Consider the following 11,317-nt stretch of genomic DNA (forward strand, 5'->3'; position numbering starts at 1 on the left):
CTACAAACAGCATTCTCACATACCGTGTCTCTCTTCTCCAGGTGTGACAGGGCAGTATGTAGTGTCAGGGCTATGGCATCATCAGTGGACCTGTTGTGGCGGTATGCAAACTGTAGAGGGTCCAGTGAGTCAGGTAGTGCAGAGCAGATGAAGTCCCTGACCAGCTTCTCGAAGCATTTGCTTACGATGGGGGTCAGGGCTACAGGTCGCCAGTCGTTCAATGAGGAGATGGTGGAGGATTTGGGTACAGGGACGACGGTGGCCATTTTGAAGCAGGCTGGGACTACAGACAGAGAGAGGGAAAGGTTGAAGATGTGTGTATATATATATATATATATATATATATATATATATATATACACAGAGAGAGAGAGAGAGAGAATATGTAATAGCTTTGTGTTTTGCTGATTACGATCAGTAATAAATAAAACTTATTCTTTGTTTTTTTTTCTTTTGGCAGCAAACATATTTGCAACAAATTTATTAAATTAAATTTTATTAAATTGACATAGACACTCATAGATTGATATATTCTCTGATATAGAGTCTCTGGTGGAGGAATCTGTTTTATAAGTGCTAGCTGTTAAGCTGTACCTTAGTAACACTACTGAGTGAAATATAAACGGTGTGCCACATTGTCATGGGAATGTTCACATATTTATTTGGTTATTTACTAAATGTATAAATGTTGTAATGTTTCAAATGTAAATCAACACACTTTCTAATTCATGGATTTTTTTAAAATCCAAAAGATACATAAGAATCACTAACTATAGATTGTTGTTGAGCTCCCTTTGAACATTTCTTTTAATAATGCCTGCTTCAGTTACTAACTGAAGGAAAAAATAAAACAGGTAATGTAACACTGAGACCCAGTCTTATTAAAAAATAATGGTTAACTGAGACATGAATAATCAAGCTGATGACCCCTCTGTATCCCTGAGTCAGTCTGAGAAATACTACCCTGTGGATATCTTAATTAGCCTTTTGCCTTTAGAAAACATTAAGATAGTTCTCTATGTTTTGAGGTCCTTCATATGGAGCCTTAATTTAGTAGAAAATTACAAGTAAAATAAGAAGACAAAGCTAGTGAAGTAATTTCAACAACTGCTCTTGATTTACCCCGTTCACCTTTGAGAAACTGTAATTTAAGCAGGGTTACATATCAGCTATCTCAATTAGGGTGAAATAGAGCTCATATTTTCCAGTGGGTGCCACATAATAAATCTGGCATGCTTTTAATGGCTTTAAGACAGAAAGTGAGGACAAAAGTCTGGAAAGGGGGGGGAGACATTTATATCATCCACTCATAATTTGGGAACAAATACAAATTGTGAATAATGTAAGATGTGATTTTCCTCACTGTATTATTTCACATTACATGGCCTGTTAAACACAGTGGTGTGCATGGAGGAGTAAATGTGCTGTACTCCACCATGTGTCATCCATCTCCTTCAGGCTTTGCACGTTTGTATGCCAACTGTCTACAAATCTCCCCATATCACACTCCATCATTTGTCATTTCTCCCCAGTACAAGGAAGTCGAAAGTCACCATGAGGCCCTCAGTGTCAGCAGAGAGCATGCTGTATGAAGTGTCAGCGCTCACAACAGGTCACCCGCAAGAGGCATCATATTTCTCAACGTTAAGTTTCTGAGTACGACAAGTGGTTCTCTGCCATTGTGGGCCATTTCCCCGGGGCCAGGCATTGTTGGGGGTGTTTTCTTAAAGTGTGTACAGGGGTGACAGTATCCCCTGCTCATGTCCCTGGCACTGTGGAGGCAGGCTTTACTACATGCCTTGGTCTTTCTTGTGTGTACATCAGCTGCAGGTCACATGAGTGATCAAAGACACAGCAGGGAGGCCTTGAGCCACTTGTGTCTCCCTACTGCAGGCTGGATAATAGAAAGCAGAGCCAACAGTTGGGCACCAGGAAGACCAGGGATAAAAGGAGCTTTGTCTGAAAAACGAGACGGAGAGACACAAAGAGGCTTGAGGAAAAATAGAGAAACTAACGGTGTGTTCACACCGAACGCGATAGATGCGAACGAAAACGCCCCAAACGCCCCTAATTTGACGCGTGCACATTCGCACCTCAACGCGTGTCCAAGAAAAATCCATCGCGCCTCAAAATTGCATATTTTGACGCGCGTGAAGCGGAAATGTGGGAGGGATGTGGGAGGAAGTTGTGCCAGACGGTATCTTTGCTAGATGGCAGCTGTCGAGCTAGCGTTTGAAGAGAGAGTCTCCCGTCTCTATTTACTGTGGAGAGCAGAGCAGCGGTGTTAAGGATGTCCTCGCCGTGCCTGGGTCCATCAGGTCCTCCAGACGCGTGAGCAGTTTGGTGAGTTTCACCACTTGCTCCAGGAGCTGCGCCTGGATGACTGCCGATTTCAGCGGTACCACCGCTGTCTTCCCCTCGCCCAGTTTGAGGACCTGCTGTCCCGCGTTGGTCCAAGAATCGCCTGCCTAGACACCAACTACAGGCGCTCAATCCCGCCTGCAGAGGGTCTGTCCATCTGCCTGAGGTGAATAAAGGACTACTGTATTAAAGTGTTTAATACAGTAGTCCTTTATTGATACCTGTGCTAATATATGCTAAACTATCATTTATACACTGCTAACATGCATGTGCTATGCTATCAGTGAATGCCGTTGGTGTTTACTGATAGCAAACTGTGGTATGGAGACGACTGTTTATAATATTTCTAGTGATACTCAAAAGGTCTCATCAAGTCCCGATTTAATTCAATTTATGCTGTTATCAGCGTTTGCATTGATAGCATGGCTGTGGTGTCATACGTGTGCTCTCAGTGTTTGCTGATATCAAACTGGTATTAGGACCACTGTGGGTTAATCTTTGTAGTGATACTCACTCAATTTACCGGTCGATCTACGTCCCTAACCTCACCTATGGCCACGAGCTGTGGGTAGTGACCGAAAGAACGAGATCGCGGATACAAGCGGCAGAAATGAGCTTCCTCCGAAGGGTGGCTGGCCTCTCCCTTACAGATAGGGTGAGAAGTTCGGCCATCCGGGAGGGGCTCAGAGTAGAGCAGCTGCTGCTCCACATCGAAAGGAGCCAGCTGAGGTGGTTCGGGCATCTGACAAGGATGCCCCCTGGGCGCCTCCTGGGTGAGGTGTTCCAGGCATGTCCCACCGGGAGGAAGCCCCGGGGCAGACCCAGGACACGCTGGAGAGATTATATCTCTCGGCTGGCCTGGGAACGCCTTGGTATTCCCCCGGATAAGCTGGAGGAGGTGGCTGGGGAGAGGGAGGTCTGGGCCTCTTTGCTTAGGCTGCTGCCCCCGCGACCCGGCCCCGGATAAAGCGGCTGAAGATGGATGGATGGATGGATGGTGATACTCACTCCTTTTTTTATTTAGACCTGGTTTAATTCTGGTGTAGTTGAATATTTGTATATAATCCCTGCAGCTGTCAGACTCTATAACAGGGGTCACCAGCCTTTCTTAAAACTGAGAGTTAGATAAAACTGAACAGTTTGGTTCATCTTTAGTTACATGGTTCTATCTTGATAAGCTGTCCTATCACAGATTAATTTTTCAAAAATATAAGCAAGGAAAGGGCTACATGTCAACATACAACTCTTTATTTCTATTAATGTCTTACTTCATTCCTACCTGATTGACATGTTTAGGAATTATGAGTGATTGGCACACTGTAGTTGTAAAAGTTGCTACCACTCAAATTATGATGTTTGTCACGGACCCGGCTCTGGAGGACTCAGGGGTCCGTGAGCAGTGGTATTATTATTGTTGTTGTTATTATTATTATTACGACTATTATTTGGGGTCTGTGTCGTCTACTGTTCTGTCCATGTTTGTATGTAGAGTGCGTGTGTCTGCTTCTCTCTCTCTCCCCCTGTCGTCGGGGCTGTTGACGGAAGTGCGCGTCATGGGAGAGGCGTGTCCGGGCGACTGTCGTCATCGGGAGTCCCTCTTTGCTGTTGCAGCTGATTACCTGACCAGCTGGTGGTAATCATCCCTCCCGGCTAGGAAGAGGTATTTAACCTGGACTCGCGGCGACAGTCGACGTGGGATTATTACTCTTGACCGCAAAGTCGAGCGAAGAAGCGAGTTGGGGAGCACACAAACTAAGGGGGCTACAGCACGGGACGCACTGGGAGCAAGGGATGAGCACCATTGGCAGTTTACATCTGAGTTAACTGTTGGACTGACCTGTCTATTCACTGTAAATAAAGTGCACTGTGGCATCGCAGAGTCCTGCGTTTTGGGTCCTACTTTCCTCATCCCCACGGTCTGCCAGCCAGACCGTGACAATGTTAAAGTTAAAACAAAACACAATTGTTTTAGATATTATCTAATATACATTTTGTAATTATCCTTATAATTACGAAATGTTTTATGTAAGATTTATGTTTTGTAATTTAAATCTGACATCACAAAAGTATTTTGGAATTTGAATAATGTATTTTGTAACTGCAGTACACATAATACTAATTTTGAACAATTTTGACCAGGTTCCTTGTCACCGGGGACTCCTTCACGACCAAGCCTTCAATTACAGAGTCGGTGTGTCCACGGTGTGCCAGATCACTCCCCAGGTAGCGATGGCCATCTGGGACTGTCTAGTGGACGACTTCATGGCTGTGCCTTCACCTGGAGACTGGTGGTCCATCACAGAGGGATTCCAGGAGTGCTGGAACTTCCCTCTCTGCTGTGGAGCTCTGAATGGGAAGCAAGTCCAGACGAAGGCACCCCATATATCATATAGGAGACACACACATTGATATACACTAAATATTTATTTCATTTCTTTTTTTGTGGTGCCCAAATTTATGCACCTGCTTGATTTTGTTTAAACAATTATTGCACACTTTTTGTAAATCCAGTAAACTTCTTTTCACTTCTCAAGTATCACTGTGTGTCTCTCCTGTATGATATATTTAACTGACATATTTTATTGTGACAACCAACGATTTATACAGGAAAATAATGGCTATTAACAATGTTGCCCAAACTTTTGCATTCTACTGTATTAGTATATTTTGTTATTAGTATAATATGAAATAAATTGTACATGTGTCGAGTCGTGTGCCAACATTTGCTGTGTAGTAGAACTGAGACATTAGTCATTATAAAAATTTATTTGAAATAATATTAAAATTCTCAAACAGAAAAACATTAAACATAAATATATAAAATATAAGTATTTACAGAGAGACAGGAATAAAAAGGACCCAACTGCTCTCCAGAGCAGGAACAAGGCTGAGGAGGAAATGCTCCATTGGAGACTGGCGTGGCCTCTTCAGGGACACCAGGATGGCCAGCTCCACCGCCGATGGACCGTCCTGGGACCCGTCCCTCATCTGCCTCGGAGCTGTCCTCCTCTGTGGGCACAAAACACAAAGAAATGAGAAGGCTGCTACTAGATTTTCATTTCAACATTGAAAAAAACAAAACAAAAACAGGGTATAATCAGATTGGTTGTAGATATTTAGTAAAGGTGATCACAAGGCAATCCCACCGACTAAAAAGGTATCAGTGCTTGCTGTACATACCTGTGGGTGCAGCAGCAGGAGCTCATGGACTGGGGAGCCAGGAGAAGCAACAGGGGATGCTCTGCTGCAGAATAAGTTGGCTCTATCAATACAGTATTAAATGTTAACAGGTTGAAAACAATAGTCATAGAGAAAGTATATACAGTGGTCCCTCATTTATTGCAGCAGGGGTTCTCAGAAAATCTAGCCCCTGGCCACGCACTTTATACACTGTTTTCCCCACACACATGAACATTGGTCACAGTTCTCATAATTGATTCTCAAAGTGCAAACCTTTGTAGATTGCAAAACGTAAAAGTATTATTGTCACGGCTGCCGAGGCGAGCCGTGTGGAATAAATGAGGATCCAAGCGCAGGCAGTCGTAGAGGAGTGAAGGTGATTTATTGAACACAAAAGAATGTGGACAAACAGCAAACGGGGCTCGAACTAAACTAAACTGGGAAACAACTAAACTACAGAGCACAAACCTGAATGAAAACGAGCAGAGGAGGATGACGATGAACAGCAGGGAGAAGACACGGTGGATACACAGACTGACACTGAGTAATACAGACGAACCGGCAACAGGCAGGAGAACACACAGGGCTTAAATACACACACCAGTAATCAGGGGATGAGAGACAGGAGGGCAACACAGCTGGGAGGAATCTGGGCTGACGGGACAGGGGAAACGTAAAGTGATCACACTCACATACGACACGGACCTTCACAATAAAACAGGAAACTCAGATACATGGAACCAGACAAGACATTGAACTAAACAGACAGATTCACAAACAGATGGGGAGACACCATAGACAGACAGGTACAGACGCAGACTTAGAGGCAGATCGAAAATAACACAGAACTTAAACAATCATCATCTAGAAAATGATAACAAACTAAAAGCGCTGGGTCACCGACCCAGGACCATGACAATTATTATGCCGCGTTTTGTCTTCATCTGCCTGCCACTTTCGTGCGCCTTTTTCCCTCGCGGTGGAGGTGTATATTTCCGAATGAGGGTCATAGTTATGGGTGTTTTTGTGCTGTTTTTTCTATTGGACGTGATGGTTATCAAAACCAAACATGATAAATTTGGCAAGCGCAGGAGACACGACATGGGGGAGATTTGTCAATCAGGCTGCAGAATGCAATGCTGTACGGTGCAAAAAAAAGAAAAGAAAAAGAAAATCAGCGAAAAAGCGAAGCAGTGACGGATGAACAGTGGGACCACTGTGTGCTGTTTATTAATAAACAAAAAATATTCCTATATAACAACATGCATAAAAGCAGAACGGTATTTGTACGTCAATGGGAAAATAGTGGTGGCTTGCTAGCTTTTGTGCGGCTTCCCCGGGTCAGTGAAAACTTTCAAAAGAGAAATGAATTAACTTACCAGGTTGCCCGATCTCTTCATATATCTTCCTCCAAGCTCGGCCCTTTATATTCCTGTCTCGGTACAGAAAGCAGCTGGTGTCGTACAGCTCCAGGTTGTTTGCTACGGCGTTGATTAGCCTTCCCTCCATTGAAGAATGAAGGGCTTTGGCTGGATCTGCCCCTTTGACCTAGGTCAGAGCTACGTCACCAGGCTCCAGATTGGTTGTTGCGGCGCGATTTGACACTGGAGTTCAGATTTTTCCAACTTGAGCGGTAGACGCGAAACACGCGTATGCAGAAAATGCAACTCACGCGCGTGGTTTTTTTCGCAAGCCGAACGCGACAGACGCGCTAGACTGACGCACGTTTCAGGCGTTTCAGGCGTTTTGGCAACGCAAATCTGCTTCCGAATTTTCGCGGGAGCCGCATTGCGCTTTTCCATTGACTTTACATGTAAACCTGACGCTCTGTTTGCGTCTATCGCGTTTGGTGTGAACACACCGTAAGGGAAGTAAAAGCAGCAAAGCTGAAAGGGAAAGATGCACCAGTTGTTTTTTTTTTGGTTTTTACATTAAAATATATTCAAAATCATAAGCATTCATACATGTAAATGATACAATAAACAGCTGTACAAGTGACAAATGACTGGAATGGGTGGGTGGGTGGGTGGGGGGGGGGGTATGTTATGGTCCTCACTTCCTATTTGCTTTTTGTTTTTTTAATAGTTACTTTTCTCTAGTGCTTTGTGTGTAGTTTTGCTTCTTCTCCTCTCTCATTGTCTTTGGATATTATCACCTCTTTCTCATTACCCTACTGTTTTTTTTGTTTCCTGGTTGTTTGGAGAAGTTTTTGGATTTTTGTGTGTGTGTGTTTTTGATGTATGTAAGCTTAGGTAGGGTGGATTGTCTACTAAACAGAAGGGCAGTGGTTGGATCCCCAAGTTCTCCTACTTGTGGGGCAAGATTTTTAACCCCAAGTTGTCCCAAAGTATCTATCGCTATGTGAGTGTTAACTGTGCGTAGGCAAAGAAAAACGCACTTGTGTTAAATGGGTGAATGTGTTACACTTTGATTGCTCCAACAAAAAAAATGCTATATCATTATGTCTAGACATTGCTTAGAAATTTTCCAGGTTAAATTGAACTTTTAAAAACAACTACTTATTATTTTCTGCTTGAATTTTACATCAGATCAAAGTTGATTCTATGTTTATAAATGAGTGCCGTTCTAATACATTCCCCATCACCCTGTGGCTTGTTCATGATTTGTTTGTCCTCTAAATCATGTCGGGAGCTACACACTATTGTAGGGCAGAGTACCCCTTAGAGATACTCCACCCTATATAATATATAGGTTGCAGGGTGAATAATATATATATATATATATATATATATATATATATATATATATATATATATATATGTAGGGGTGCAACGATAGAACAAATTCACGGTTTGGTTCGATACTTTGGTGTCACGGTTCGATATTTTTTCGATACAAAAAAATGTTCATGCCTTTTTAATTTGTCATTTATTAAAATTATAAATATATATTTTAACTCAAAAGTACAGTTTTTAAATTTAATGTTGCTGAAACAAAAAAATAATAAAAAATAAATAAATCTATCTGATCGAGAAATTACTCATCTTTGGAAAAGAGAGTTTATTACAGAGAAATGGCTCTTTCCAAAATAAAAGCTATACTATACGCTTACTATACTTCTCAGCAGCATATTCAACATATCAGGTCCCCATAAGGAGAATCATGTGCTAACGGCTGTCTAAATGACTCGGGTAAAGTTTGTAGCATGTGTGCATGTTGTTTTTGTCTGCTTCCACTTGTCTTTGCACTAGGATGATGTCAGAGTAAATGTGCAGTCATATTCATTGTGTTCCCACTAGTGCTGTCAGCGTTAATCTCGTTGAAATGACGTTAACGCCACAACACGGCAAATCTCCGTTAACGAGCTACCGCGGATCGCCCTGAGCGTGGGGCTGGACGGCGTCAACACATTAACGAGCTAACTGCGCTAACGCACTAGTTCCCAACAATGTAATTGAGCATTGCGTGGCACATCCGACATACTGTTTTACTTTAGTCCATGACTCGCTTACCTTCAGGGTCATACGTCACATGAAAACCAAAAACAAACGCCAGATCTGAATGAGGGTGGGGGAGGTTCAATTTGCCATGTTGCAAGGAGAGCTTAACTTCTGTCTCGATAGCTTGCACTGCGCTCAGTGGATCTGCGTTCAACTACTCCGCCTAGGCTGCACTGTCGAGCGCAGATCCACTGAGCACTCAATATAGACAGCATCGTCAGAAGAAAAGTTGATAAAATAAATTAAAAATTGTATATTGTTCGATACATATGCGTACCGAACCGAAAGCACTGTATCGAACGGTCCAATATCGATACGAGTATTGTTGCACCCCTTATATATATATATATATACTGTATATATCAAGAAGGCATCGGTGGGCAAAAGACGAAAACAGGGCATTGTTGGAATGCTACTACGCAAGTAACCCTGGCGGAAGGGGCTACATGAATAGGATGAGGGATCTATGGATTCTTCGATACCCAACAACTAGTAGCTCAGTGTTCCAACATTCGAAAGAAGGGACTGCTATCACAGCTAGAGATTGACGAGGTACAACATAAATGCTACGGCAAGGAGGAGTCAGGACGCCAGGTCAGGGGGGAGATATCATCACCCCCACCCGAGACTGGGTACATAGCCCCAAGTGCGATAGGAGAAGGATTGTTGAGTGCGAGAGGAACTGACCTGAAAAATAGGATCATGGCCAAGCTTGAAACCTGGATCCCCCGTAGCCGGTTACCAAGATTATGTGAAGTACCCTCATAAGGTCTGCTAGATGATGTTAATGCAGCACTACGGACGATACCTACAACCACGATTACCGACACTAACAAGCTGATCTACAATACGGCAGCAGTGATCAGTGAGATGCTTGGCTACAAGATGAACAGCCACAAGGGGCAGTACCCTCCATGGAGAAGGAGGCTAGAGAGCAAGATCAAAGTAGCACGGAGGGAGGTTAGCCAACTAACCGAGTTGCAGAAAGGTGCGGCAAAGAAGGTGCATAAGAAATACAGCAAACTGTCCATACCTGAGGCCTTGGAAACTGCCAAGCAAAGACTCACAGCCTTGGCCAGCCGCTTGAGGAGGTACACCAGAGAGATAGAAGGCAGGAGAATAAACCAGCTGTTCTCCACAGAACCAGCAAAGGTGTACTCTCAGTGGCAAGGGAACAATAAGAGAACAGCACCACCAAGGCTGTAGACGGAGCAATACTAGAAGAGCATATGGGAGAAGGACGCAACCCAAAACGGCAATGCTCAGTGGCTAGTGGATCTGAGGGCAGACCATAGTGACCTCCCTGAACAGGGTCCAGTAACCATCACAGTGGCAGATATCCAAGAAAGGGTCTCCAGTATGAAGAGTTGGACAGCACCATGGCCCGACAGACACCCGGAATGGCTAACCGAAGGTCGAACGGTCCTGATCCCCAAGGACCCCAAGAAGGGACCGGTCCCCTCCAACTACCGACCAATAACCTGCCTCAGTACTACATGGAAGCTCCTGTCAGGCATCATATCGGCTAAGATGAACAGGCACATGGATCAATACATGAGCGGGACACAGAAAGGAATTGGCAAGAATACCAGAGGTGCAAAACACCAGCTACTGGTAGACAGAACAATCAGCCAAGACTGCAAGACCAGACTGACCAACCTGTGCACTGCCTGGATTAATTACAAGAAGGTCTATGACTCAATGCCCCACAGCTGGATACTGGAATGCCTAGAATTGTACAAGATCAACGGGACCCTAAGAGCCTTCATCAGGAACTCAATGGGGATGTGGCGTACAACACTAGAGGCCAACTCCAAGCCCATAGCACAAGTCACCATCAAGTGCGGGATCTACCAAGGAGATGCTCTGTCCCCACTGCTGTTCTGCATAGGCCTGATCCCCCTTCAGTGAGATCATTAAAAAGACTGGCTATGGATACCATTCCCGGTGGGTGATGGGCTCCGCCAGGGCTGCCCTTTGTCTCCGGTTCTGTTCATAATTTTTATGGACAGGATTTCTAGGTGCAGCCACTTTGGTGGCCTCAGAATCTCATCTCTGATTTTTGCGGATGATGTGGTTTTTTTGGCTTCATCGGTTGAGGGCCTCCAGCTCGCACTGGAACGGTTCGCAGCCGACTGTGAAGCAGCGGGAATGAGGATCAGCACCTCCAAATCTGAGGCCATGGTTCTCAGCCAGAAAAGGGTGGAGTGCCCACTCCGGGTCGGGGATGAGTTCGTGCCCCAAGTGGAGGAGTTCAAGTATCTCGGGGTCTTGTTCGCGAGTGATGGGAGAAGGGAGCCGGAGATCGACAGACG

At 44.3% G+C, this 11,317-nt stretch overlaps 1 long non-coding RNA gene across 1 annotated transcript; it reads right to left on the reverse strand.

Moving 5' to 3' along the window:
• Positions 1 to 5,216: 5,216 nt before the first annotated feature.
• LOC309689553 lies at positions 5,217 to 6,452 on the reverse strand. Its single transcript, XR_014271439.1, has 3 exons — positions 5,815 to 6,452; positions 5,542 to 5,623; positions 5,217 to 5,370 (listed from the first exon to the last, which is right to left on the reverse strand). It is a non-coding gene; the product is annotated as an uncharacterized lncRNA (long non-coding RNA).
• Positions 6,453 to 11,317: the final 4,865 nt, after the last annotated feature.

The sequence above is a fragment of the Aulonocara stuartgranti genome (assembly GCF_965226115.1).
Source record: "Aulonocara stuartgranti genome assembly, chromosome: 15".
Taxonomy (NCBI): Eukaryota; Metazoa; Chordata; class Actinopteri; order Cichliformes; family Cichlidae; genus Aulonocara; species Aulonocara stuartgranti.